We start from the raw sequence: 11,517 nt of genomic DNA on the forward strand, positions 1-11,517 counted from the left end.
CAGGGAAGCTCATGGAGCAGATCCTCCTGAGAGTCATCACGCAGCACTTGCAGGGCAAGCAGGCGATCAGGCCCAGTCAGCATGGCTTTATGAAAGGCAGATCCTGCTTGACGATCCTGATCTCCTTCTATGACAAAGTGACGCGCTGGGTGGACGAGGGAAAGGCTGTGGATGTGGTCTACCTTGACTTCAGCAAGGCTTTTGACACCGTTTCCCACAGTATTCTCCTCAAGAAACTGGCTGCTCTTGACTTGGACTGGCGCACGCTTTGTTGGGTTAGAAACTGGCTGGATAGCCGGGTCCAAAGAGTCGTGGTAAATGGAGTCAAGTCCAGTTGGAGGCCAGTCACTAGTAATAATTACTGAGTGATTTTCTCGTCCTTATCTCAGCCTTTGAGCCCTTTTCACATGTTTTCTCCCCATTCCTCTTTGAGGAGGGGGAGTGAGAGAGTGGCTGTGGTGGAGCTCGGTTGCCCACTCGAGTGGAACCACGACACCGCTCACTCCCCTCGCAGAGAATACGGAACCGCGGATCTGAACTCCTCACTCGCTTTGCAGCGATGCTGCGTCTCACTCACGCTGCACAATCGCGCAATCACACAGAGAGGCCTCTAGCACATCTCATTCATACCACAAGAATATAATTTAGAATGAAAACCAACCAAACAAGTATTGTCTCTGACTGTTTTCTTCATGGTGTGACTCCACTTTGTTTCAAACCCTTACACTTACACAAATACTTTCAACACAAAATACCTGGACATTTAAGGATAAGACATACAATTATTAACACCAGTTAGCATCCCTCCAGCAGCTGAAAACATACCGTTTGTCCACAGCTCCAGGAGGTCTTTGTCTGCTCCTGCAGTGAGCAGCTGAGAGTGGAGTCCCCTCTGAGCAAAACACTCAGGGTGCACCTAGGGGCATCTGCTCTGCAGCCGATCCCGCAGCAGAGCAGAGTGTCTCCTGCCTGGCTCACCAAAATGACTCACAGAAAGCTGACTCCACAATCAGTAAGATTGTAAAGTAGGTATGTTTACTCAGCGCTGGGCAGCACAGGGGGGTAGTCCCACCAAAGTCGTGCACGCTTAACGTGGCATTCTATCATATAATACTGGACGATTTTTAATTTACTCTTTCACTTTCTGGGGCCCCTATCATTCCAATTTCCAATCATTATTCCTAATGGACTTTCTGGTGGTATGTCTGGTATTTTGCTCCCTTACTTCTGGTCCCTGGTCTTTGATTTCGTCTGACCCATCTAGGAATTTTACTATGGCAATTCCCACAGCCCTTGGTTACCTTAATAAGAGTGTCTTGCAGGGGGTTTAGGACCTATCACCCACCCATGGATCCTACAGGAATCGCTTCGGTCCTTCACCAGCCAAGTCCCTCACGGGAGATTGGAACTGCAGTTAGAAGACCTCCACACTCGCTTCGGAACTGTTATATATGGAGTGGTAATTCGTGTTGAGAAAATGGTTGATATTAATAAAGAAGGGGGAGATTTGGGAATGTGGCCATGGGGGTTGGAAAGCCCCGTGGTTGAGATAACATTAGACTCTTAACGATGAGGCCATCAGGAATATAAGAGTTTAGAGGGAACAAAGTAGGGTGATTCAGGATACTCCATGCAGTCTCCGGTTTCTTGTTCTCCAGCTGGTTTCTTGTTCTCCAGCCATTAAGGCATGGAAGTTTCTGGGTGTTTGCTGTTGCTGTTACATTTGAAGCTGTTAGACCAATGAAAAGTTGTTTTGAAAAGAACTGCTGTGGAGAGAAGTGTATAAGACGGTAGCCTGCCCTCAAGATAAAAAAGGAAGGCAACATGATGTGATGAAGTTATGAAAGAAGCAGGAAAAAGAAGTGAAGAGGAACAGGCTGGTAGAATGGAGACCAGGACAGGAACAGGCACTTTGATTGCCTCATGAAGATAGGTTCGTCCAGACTCAGCAAACTGCTCAGAGAAGCTCGTACAGAAAGTTGCTGGAAATATGCACACTGGAGCTGGAGAGAAGCTCGAGCTGAGAGAAGCGGACCCGCGCACGCAACTGCCCCTCGCTGGTAAGCAGTTGCGCATTATGGGGAATCATACGTCCTTAGGAACAAAGACTGTCCTGGTAACCTTACAGCTTATTCTCCTTATTAACAATTGGACAGTTTATGAGCCTGAAATATGGGACCAAACTGAGGTCAAGGTGTGGGACTCTGCAACTAAAAACGACAAGGTTGCAGTGGCATTGCTCGGCACCTGGCGAGCAGTCTCTGAGGCCTTAAAGAGCCCTGTGGGACCACAGTCAGAAACGTGTGGTTTGCCAGACAGTGAGGGAGCTGTGGGCTCCTTTACTGATCTGACTGCTATGCCATGGGCCCCTCTGCTGCTACAGCCATCGAAGGCTTTTGCTGTTACGCCCCCTGTTGACCTAGATGTGCCTTTTGACCCAGGCCTATTGGCCTTGAAAAGGAGATGGATATGTTTTTCTTCGATCTGGGAAGAATGGGATACATAAGGCCTGAAGACCGAGTTGCTTGACAACTTAAAGCGAGACATATTGTTCAAAAGGAATGGAAAATGGAGACTTGTTTGTAATCAGGAAAAGGAATGGAAAATGGAGACTGTTAAGTCATGGAACTTAAAGGATTGTTTGTTACCTTTTCTGATCATGAATATGTATAGGCGTACTCAATTTTAGTAAGTTATGGAACTTAAAGGATTATTTGTTACCTTTCCAGATTGTATAGGCATACTCGGGTTTAATATGTAAAGCAATGTTCTGTATATTTAGAATGTTTGATGTTTGTGTGTGCTTGTTGGTGGAGCGTAGACTCCCCGCACACCCAGCACTGTTTACTTGCCTTTTATACCTTTTATACCTTTTATAAATATTTGTTTTATAAATATTCTTTTATGTTACTAAATTCAGAGTGAGTTGAGACTTCATTTATAACATTTAGGTAATGAATATGTATAGGCGTTAATAGAATATTCATTGGTTTGCTGTATAAATATGAGATAGTTTGTCACTTCGAACATGCAGGTTAGGCGGAAGGATCCTCCGTGCATCTAGCGCTGACAATAAAGGATACTTTGTCACTTAGAAATTTCGGCTTCGATCTTTGAATCAATCTGGTGACCCAGATGGGACAACCTCTCTGCCGGACTGCAGGACCCGCTGGGAATAGGACTCCCTAGGGTACCCCTGGGATTTCTCGGAGGGACTCCTTGACTCAATGGATCACTGCGGAGGCAGACAAGGATCCCATCTCTGTAAGTGACAGTATTCTTTATTTTGGTTTTGGTTTGTTTGTTTGGTAGACCGGTCATTTGAAACTGCCCATAAGTCGGAAGATAAAAGTTCTGCAGGGTGGTGTATACTTTTGTGGCTAGCACCTTAAGTATATGTTTGATTTTGTTGGCATTTAATTGCCATTTGGAACCTGGCAAGTTTGCTTATAACGTTCATTTGGTAGTGTTATTTATTTCGGTTTTCTGACTTATCGCATGTGGAATTTGACTCTGATTATTGCTATTGTGATTTTGGCTATATTTTTGGTAATAATAGTAGGTTTGTGGCGTTGCTATAGAAAGATATTGTTACAGTGTTACTTACTTTGGTTTTCTGACTTATCACATGTGGAATTTGACTCTGATTATTGTTACTGTGATTTTGGATATATTATTGGTAATAATAGTAGGTTCGTGGCGTTGCTATAGAAAGATACCTGTGTGCTGCATTTTATAAGTGATAAGTGTATTCTGAAATTTTATGGGTTTAAATGGATATCGAGTCTCTCAACAGAAAGCCCAGCTGGTTCAACAAAGCGTGACCTACTTGGGATTTGAAATTTTGGAAGGACAATGAGAACTAGGAACTGAATGTAAGGAAGTCATTTGCCAGACTCCAGAACCCCAAACGGTAAAGGAGCTATGAACCTTTTTAGGAACAACAGGTTGGTGTCGCCTTTGGATTTATAATTATGCACTAATGGTAAAGCCTCTATATGAATTGATAAAGAGTAATCAGTCAAAGTTAGTCTGGACTGGAGAAGCACGAAAAGCCTTTAAACAACTTAAACAAGAATTGATGCAAGCTCTGGCTTTGGGATTACCGGATCTCTCGAAACCCTTTTGGTTGTTTTCTCATGAGAGACAAGGGATAGCTTTGGGAGTACTAGCACAACGATTGGGTCCCTATAAATGAGCAGTAGCTTACTTCTCTAAACAATTAGATGAAGTAAGTAAAGGATGGCCCGGATGCCTTCGAGCTGTTGCAGCTGTTGTTATCAATATACAAGAAGCTTGGAAGTTTACAATGGGACAGAAAATGACAGTGTTAGTCTCCCATATGGTCTCAACAGTTTTTGGAACAAAAAGGAAATCATTGGCTTTCACCACAAAGATTTTTAAAATATCAAGCAATATTAGTAGAACAAGATGATGTGGAAATTGTGGTCACTAACATCGTAAATCCAGCTTCTTTCCTTAGCGGAACTCTGGATGAACCTATAACTCATGATTGTATAGAAACAATGGAGACTGTGTATTCTAGTCGACCTGATCTTAAGGAAGAACCTTTAGAAGATGCTGATGAATCTTGGTATACTGATGGGAGCAGCTTTGTAAAACAAGGACAACGTAGGGCAGGATATGCTGTTACAACTGCTCAACAGGTAATCGAGTCTAAACCATTACCCCCTGGGACATCCGCCCAGAAAGCAGAGATAATTGCTCTTTTTGCCGAGGTGATCGGCTCCGGGGCAGACGCGTTCTGCAGCGGAGCGGGGGATTGGGCCAGGCAGGGCTACTTGAGGGAGCCGCCAGGACCCGGCAGCCCTTGTGATGGAGGCTGATGAGGCATAAGCGGAGCCAGCAGCGCCCCCTCCCCGGCCGTTCAAAAGCTGCCCCTAGGGAGCGCGAGCAACCAGGAGCGCGGCGAACAGGGTGGGCAAACAGAGCGTGGCGCGTCAGAAGGGAGTGGCACGGCAGTTCGCGCAGGCAGGGCGCGCAGGAAGGGCAGAGCGCTCCCCCTGCCCACACGAACACCTCCTTAACGACAGCCGTTAGCTAGGTGATAATGGTCTCCACCAGGCATGGTGCGCTCTCCAGGAAGTCGGTACACACCCAGACCAACTACCGGTTAAAAAGTGCCGCAGTTCAGGTCACCGGATGCAGGGAGTGTCTGAGCCTGTTGCTGCCATCGGCGGGAGGCAGAGAAACTGCATGCGTGAGGTGCAAGCAGGTGGATGACCTGGTCTGCATGGTGGCGGAGCTCAAGGAGGAGGTGGAGAGGTTGAGGGCCATCAGGGAGTGTGAGCGAGAGATAGACTTGTGGAGTAACTCCCTGCAGGGCCTCAAGGGGAGGTACCGAGGTGAGACTCCTCAAATGGGGGTGGACCTCCTGCCCTGTAGCCGTCGGGCAGAGGGAGGGAATCTAGGAGTTCAGGAGGAATGGAAACGGGTCCCTGCTCGACATCGCAGGCGATGCCCTCCCCTTCCGGCCCCGCCTTCCCAGGTGCCCTTACGCAACAGGTTTGAGGCCCTAGAGCTCGACAGACCAGTAGCTGAGGAAGAGGTAGCAAGTGTTCCCAGGAGGATGCCTAGGGCGAGGAGGTCGAATCCACGCCTCAGGACTGCCTCCATCAAGAAAGACAGGAGGGTTATTGTTGTTGGAGACTATTCTTAGGGGAACAGAGGGCCCTATTTGTCGGCCTGACCCTACCCGTAGGGAAGTCTGCTGCCTCCCTGGGGCCAGGGTCAGGGACGTTGCCAGGAAGCTTCCCAACCTGTTACGCCCCTCTGACTATTATCCTCTTTTGATAGTCCAGGCGGGCAGTGACAACATTGAAGAGAGAAGCCTGAAGGCTATCAAACGAGACTTTAGGGGGCTGGGACGGTTAGTGGATGGAGCGGGAGTGCAGGTGGTGTTTTCGTCCATCCGTACGGTGGCAGGGAGGGGTACAGAGAGGACACGGAAAGCCCACCTGTTAAACATGTGGCTCCGGGGCTGGTGCCAACGGAGAAATCTTGGGTTTTTCGATCATGGGGCACTTTACTCAGCACCTGGCCTGATGGCTACAGATGGGTCCCTATCTTTTAGGGGAAAAAGGATCCTGGGCCAGGAGCTGGCAGGGCTCATTGAGAGGGCTTTAAACTAGGTAGGAAGGGGGATAGGGCTGAAGCTAGGATTGTTGGGGCTGTGCCAGGGGGAACAATGGCAAGGCCGGAGGATAAGGCAATGGCCCAGCTGAAGTGCATCTACACTAATGCACGCAGCATGGGTAACAAACAGGAGGAGCTGGAAGCCATCGTGCAGCAGGCAGGCTATGACTTGGTTGCCATCACGGAGACGTGGTGGGACCAGTCTCATGACTGGAGTGCTGCAATGCCTGGCTATAAGCTCTTCAGAAGGGACAGGCAGCATGGAAGGGGTGGTGGTGTGGCTCTCTATATTAGAGAGTCTTTCGATGTTGTAGAACTCGAGGTTGGGAATGACAAGGTCGAGTCCCTTTGGGTTAGGATCGGCAGGGACAACAAGGCTAGTGTCCGGGTCGGGGTCTGCTATAGACCGCTGAACCAGGATGAGGAGACGGATGAGGAATTTAACAGGCAGCTGACAGAAGTTGTGAAATCTTCAGCGCTTGTACTTGTGGGGGACTTCAACTTCCCTGACATATCCTGGAAGCACAACACAGCCCTGAGAAAGCAGTCTAGGAGGTTTCTGGAGAGCGTGGAAGATAGCTTCCTGACACAGCTGGTTAGTGAGCCTACCAGGGGTGGTGCCCCACTAGACCTTCTCTTCACAAACAGGGAAGGACTGGTGGAGGATGTGATTGTCGGGAGCTGTCTTGGGCAGAGTGACCACGAAATGGTGGAGTTCACTATTCTTGGCGAGGCCAGGAAGGGGACCAGTAAAACCGCTGTATTGGACTTTCGGAGGGCTGACTTTGAGCTGCTCAGGACACTAGTTGGTGGAGTCCCTTGGGAGGCGGTTCTGAAGGGCAGAGGGGTCCAGGAAGGCTGGGCGCTCTTCAAGAGGGAAATCTTAATGGCGCAGGAACGGTCTGTTCCCACGTGCCCAAAGACGAGCTGGCGGGGAAGAAGACCGGCCTGGCTCAACAGAGAAATGTGGCTTGATCTTAGGAGAAAAAAGAGGGTTTATAATCTTTGGAAAAGTGGGCAGGCCACTAGGGAAGACTTTAAGGACGTAGCGAGGCTGTGCAGGGACAAAATTAGGAAGGCCAAAGCTCATCTGGAGCTCAATCTGGCTACTGCCGTTAAAGATAACAAAAAACGTTTCTATAAATACATCAACACAAAAAGGAGGACTAAGGAGAATCTCCATCCTTTACTGGATGCGGGGGGAAACTTAGTTACAAGAGATAAGGAAAAGGCGGAGGTGCTCAATGCCTTCTTTGCCTCAGTCTTTAGCGGCAATACCGGTTGTTCTCTGGATACTCAGTACCCTGAGCTGGTGGAAGGGGATGGGGAGCAGGATGTGGCCCTCACTATCCACGAAGAACTGGTTGGTGACCTGCTACGGCACTTGGATGTGCACAAGTCGATGGGGCCGGATGGGATCCACCCAAGGGTACTGAGAGAACTGGCAGAGGAGGTGGCCAAGCCACTGTCCATCATTTATCAGCAGTCCTGGCTATCGGGGGAGGTCCCAGTTGACTGGCGGCTAGCAAATGTGATGCCCATCTACAAGAAGGGCTGGAGGGCAGACCCGGGAAACTATAGGCCTGTCAGTTTGACCTCAGTACCAGGGAAGCTCATGGAGCAGATCCTCCTGAGAGTCATCACGCAGCACTTGCAGGGCAAGCAGGCGATCAGGCCCAGTCAGCATGGGTTTATGAAAGGCAGATCCTGCTTGACGAACCTGATCTCCTTCTATGACAAAGTGACGTGCTGGGTGGACGAGGGAAAGGCTGTGGATGTGGTCTACCTTGACTTCAGCAAGGCTTTTGACACTGTTTCCCACAACATTCTCCTGAAGAAACTGGCTGCTCTTGGCTTGGACTGGCGCACGCTTCATTGGGTTAGAAACTGGCTGGATAGCCGGGTCCAAAGAGTCGTGGTGAATGGAGCCAAGTCCAGTTGGAGCCCAGTCACTAGTGGCGTCCCCCAGGGCTCGGTGCTGGGGCCGGTCCACTTTAATATCTTCATCGATGATCTGGATGAGGGGATTGAGTGCACCCTCAGTAAGTTTGCAGATGACACCAAGTTAGGTGCGTATGTCGATCTGCTTGAGGGTAGGAAGGCTCTGCAGGAGGATCTGGATAGGCTGCACCGATGGGCTGAGGTCAACTGCATGAAGTTCAACAAGGCCAAGTGCCGGGTCCTGCACCTGGGGCGCAATAACCCCAAGCAGAGCTACAGGCTGGGAGAGGAATGGTTGGAGAGCTGCCAGGCAGAGAAGGACCTGGGAGTGATGGTGGATAGTCGGCTGAATATGAGCCAGCAGTGTGCTCAGGTGGCCAAGAAGGCCAACGGCATCCTGGCTTGTATCAGAAGCAGTATGACCAGCAGGGCTAGGGAGGTGATCGTCCCCCTGTACTCGGCTCTGGTGAGGCCACACCTCGAGTACTGTGTTCGGTTTTGGGCCCCTCGCTACAAGAAGGACATCGAGGTGCTTGAGCGGGTGCAGAGAAGGGCGACGAAGCTGGTGAGGGGCCTGGAGAACAAGTCCTACGAGGAGCGGCTGAGGGAGCTGGGCTTGTTCAGCCTGGAGAAGAGGAGGCTCAGGGGCGACCTTATCGCTCTCTATAGGTACCTCAAGGGAGGCTGTAGCGAGGTGGGGGTTGGTCTGTTCTCCCACGTGCCTGGTGACAGGACGAGGGGGAATGGGCTTAAGTTGAGCCAGGGGAGTTTTAGGTTAGATGTTAAGAAGAACTTCTTTACTGAAAGGGTTGTTAGACATTGGAACGGGCTGCCCAGGGAAGTGGTGGAGTCACCATCCCTGGAGGTCTTTAAAAGACATTTAGATGTAGAGCTTAGGGATATGGTTTAGTGGGGATTGTTAGCGTTAGGTCAGAGGTTGGACTCGATGATCTTGAGGTCTCTTCCAACCTAGAAATTCTGTGATTCTGTGTGATTCTCTTACGCGAGCACTGGAACTAGCAGCAAGAAGGAAAATAAATATTTGGACAGATTCTAAGTATGCATTCGGCGTGGTACATGCTCATGGAGCAATTTGGAAAGAACGTGGATTGTTGACCGCTCAGGGAAAACAGATAAAACATGCTGAAGAAATTTTAAAGTTGTTAGAGGCAGTAAAACAACCAGAAAAGTTAGCTGTCATGCATTTTTGGGGACACTAAAAGGGGAACACTGATTTTGAAATTGGAAATCAATTGGCAGATCAGGAGGCTAAGCGGGCAGCTCAAATAACTGAGGTGAAGGGCATTGTCTTTGATACCAGACAGTAAAATCCAAACTATATACATGAACCAAAAGCCAAATTATACAAAAGAAGACTTAAAATTAATTGAAGATTTGAAAGGTAAAATGAAACCAGATGGATGGGTATATTTAAATGATAACCACGTAATAATACCCTCTAATTTGACATGGCCCATAGTTCTTACAGAACACAATAAAACACATTGGGGAGCTGACACATTGCATAAGAACCTGACTCAGACATTAGTGGGACAAAATTTATATACAACAAAAAAACAGGTAACTCAGCAATGTAGCATCTGTTTACACAATAACCCCAATACCAAGAATAGAATAAAATTTGGAATAATCGGTAAAGGAAATTATCCGGGGCAACAGTGGCAAATTGATTTTTCAGAACTCCCTAGAAAAGGGAGGTATCGTTATTTACTGGTTCTGACTGACACATTTTCAGGATGGCCCGAAGCCTTTCCCTGTCGAACAAACAAAGCAAGAGAAGTGGTTAAAGTCTTGTTAAATGAAATAATACCACGTTTTGGGATTCCAGTAGCAAGGTCTTCTGATAGAGGTTCACATTTTGTGCACAAGTGGTGCACAAAATTCTCTGGTATTTGTAATCAAGAAAAGGAATGGAAAATGGAGACTGTTAAGTCATGGAACTTAAAGGATTGTTTGTTACTTTTTCTGATTGTACATATGTATAGGTGTACTTGGGTTTAGTATATAAAAGCAATGTTCTGTATATTTATACAGTATGACGTTCTTGTGTGCGTGTTGGTGGAGCGTAGACTCCCCGCACACCCAGCGCTGTTTACTTGCCTTTTATAAGTATTGCTTTTATAAATATTACTAAATTCAGATTGAGTAGAGACCTCATTTCATGGATCCCAGACGAGCCCCCAAATTGTGAGAAACACTCCGTAGCCAATAACTTAGGCTCAGGCGAGGATCTCAGTGAAGTAGTAATTTATTCGCGATTGCAATGGCGGGCACCCCACAAGGGAGAGGAGCGCCTACTAGTTCCAAAACACAGCTTATATTCTTTTTGATGACAGGACCCTCCCCTGTTTCCCCACTGAGTGGGTAATCCAGGTTCACAATCTATCTGATGCTTCACAAACAATGCATGGCCTTCAGATGCCAACCTGTTAAATTTCAAATTTCTTTTGTCGTTTTTACTGCTTGAAGTGGTAATATTTCTTCACTTATCTGACTTGACTTGACACTGTGATTTTCACCTAATTGTCCTAAGGATTCTTGTTGTCTGCATTTTACAAGTTCGCCTGCTAAGCTTTCTAATCACTGTAAGCATATCTCAATACCACATTCCTTTCCTCTAAACAATGTAACTCTGCAAAAACATTTCTATTCCCACACAACCACAACAAATTTTCCTCAAGTGCCTTTCATGACATTTATTCTTGAACCCATGTAAATGTTTTGTATCAACAATATCATGCAGTAAGGAGCTCCACAGGCAAATTATGTGTTGTTTAAAGAAATCTACCTTAATTTATTTCCAATCTGCCACCTACAGTTTTCATTTGATGCCTCCTAATTCTTCCATTGTAAGGCACAGCAAATGACTAACTCCTCTCCATCCCTTGCTTCCCACTCACAGTTTTGCAGACAGTTCTCACAGTTTGCTTTTCCAGATTGTGGTCTTAGTCTATTTGGTCATTCTTCATACAGCTGCAGTTCTAGTGTTTTGTTTGCTATTTTTGCCCTTCTCCAAATCCTTTCTAAAGCTATTCACACTGAGGGAGCATCATGGATTTAAACACAACAGCACCAAAAAGCCCCAGCCCATAGCAGCATAAGACACATAGAATTAATTGATAGGCCCCAGATATGTATAGAAGATGAATTTGAGGTCATGGAAACCAGAGAGTAGCAGAACTGACTGGGGAGTTGATAGACCAACAGCTTTGAGATGTTGAATCTAGCTTGTTCCACCAGAAGGATCACCTGGGGGGGGGGGGGGGGGGGGGGGAGGGCTCTAGATGGGCATTGTAAACTTGTTCTGGAGCTGTATCTACTCACCCACGAGAGATGGCCAAAACCCATTAAACTGCATCTCCTTCTGGGGCCAGAGATGGACTGTTGCATAATGATCAC

The sequence above is a fragment of the Aythya fuligula genome, chromosome W (genome assembly GCF_009819795.1).
Source record: "Aythya fuligula isolate bAytFul2 chromosome W, bAytFul2.pri, whole genome shotgun sequence".
Taxonomy (NCBI): Eukaryota; Metazoa; Chordata; class Aves; order Anseriformes; family Anatidae; genus Aythya; species Aythya fuligula.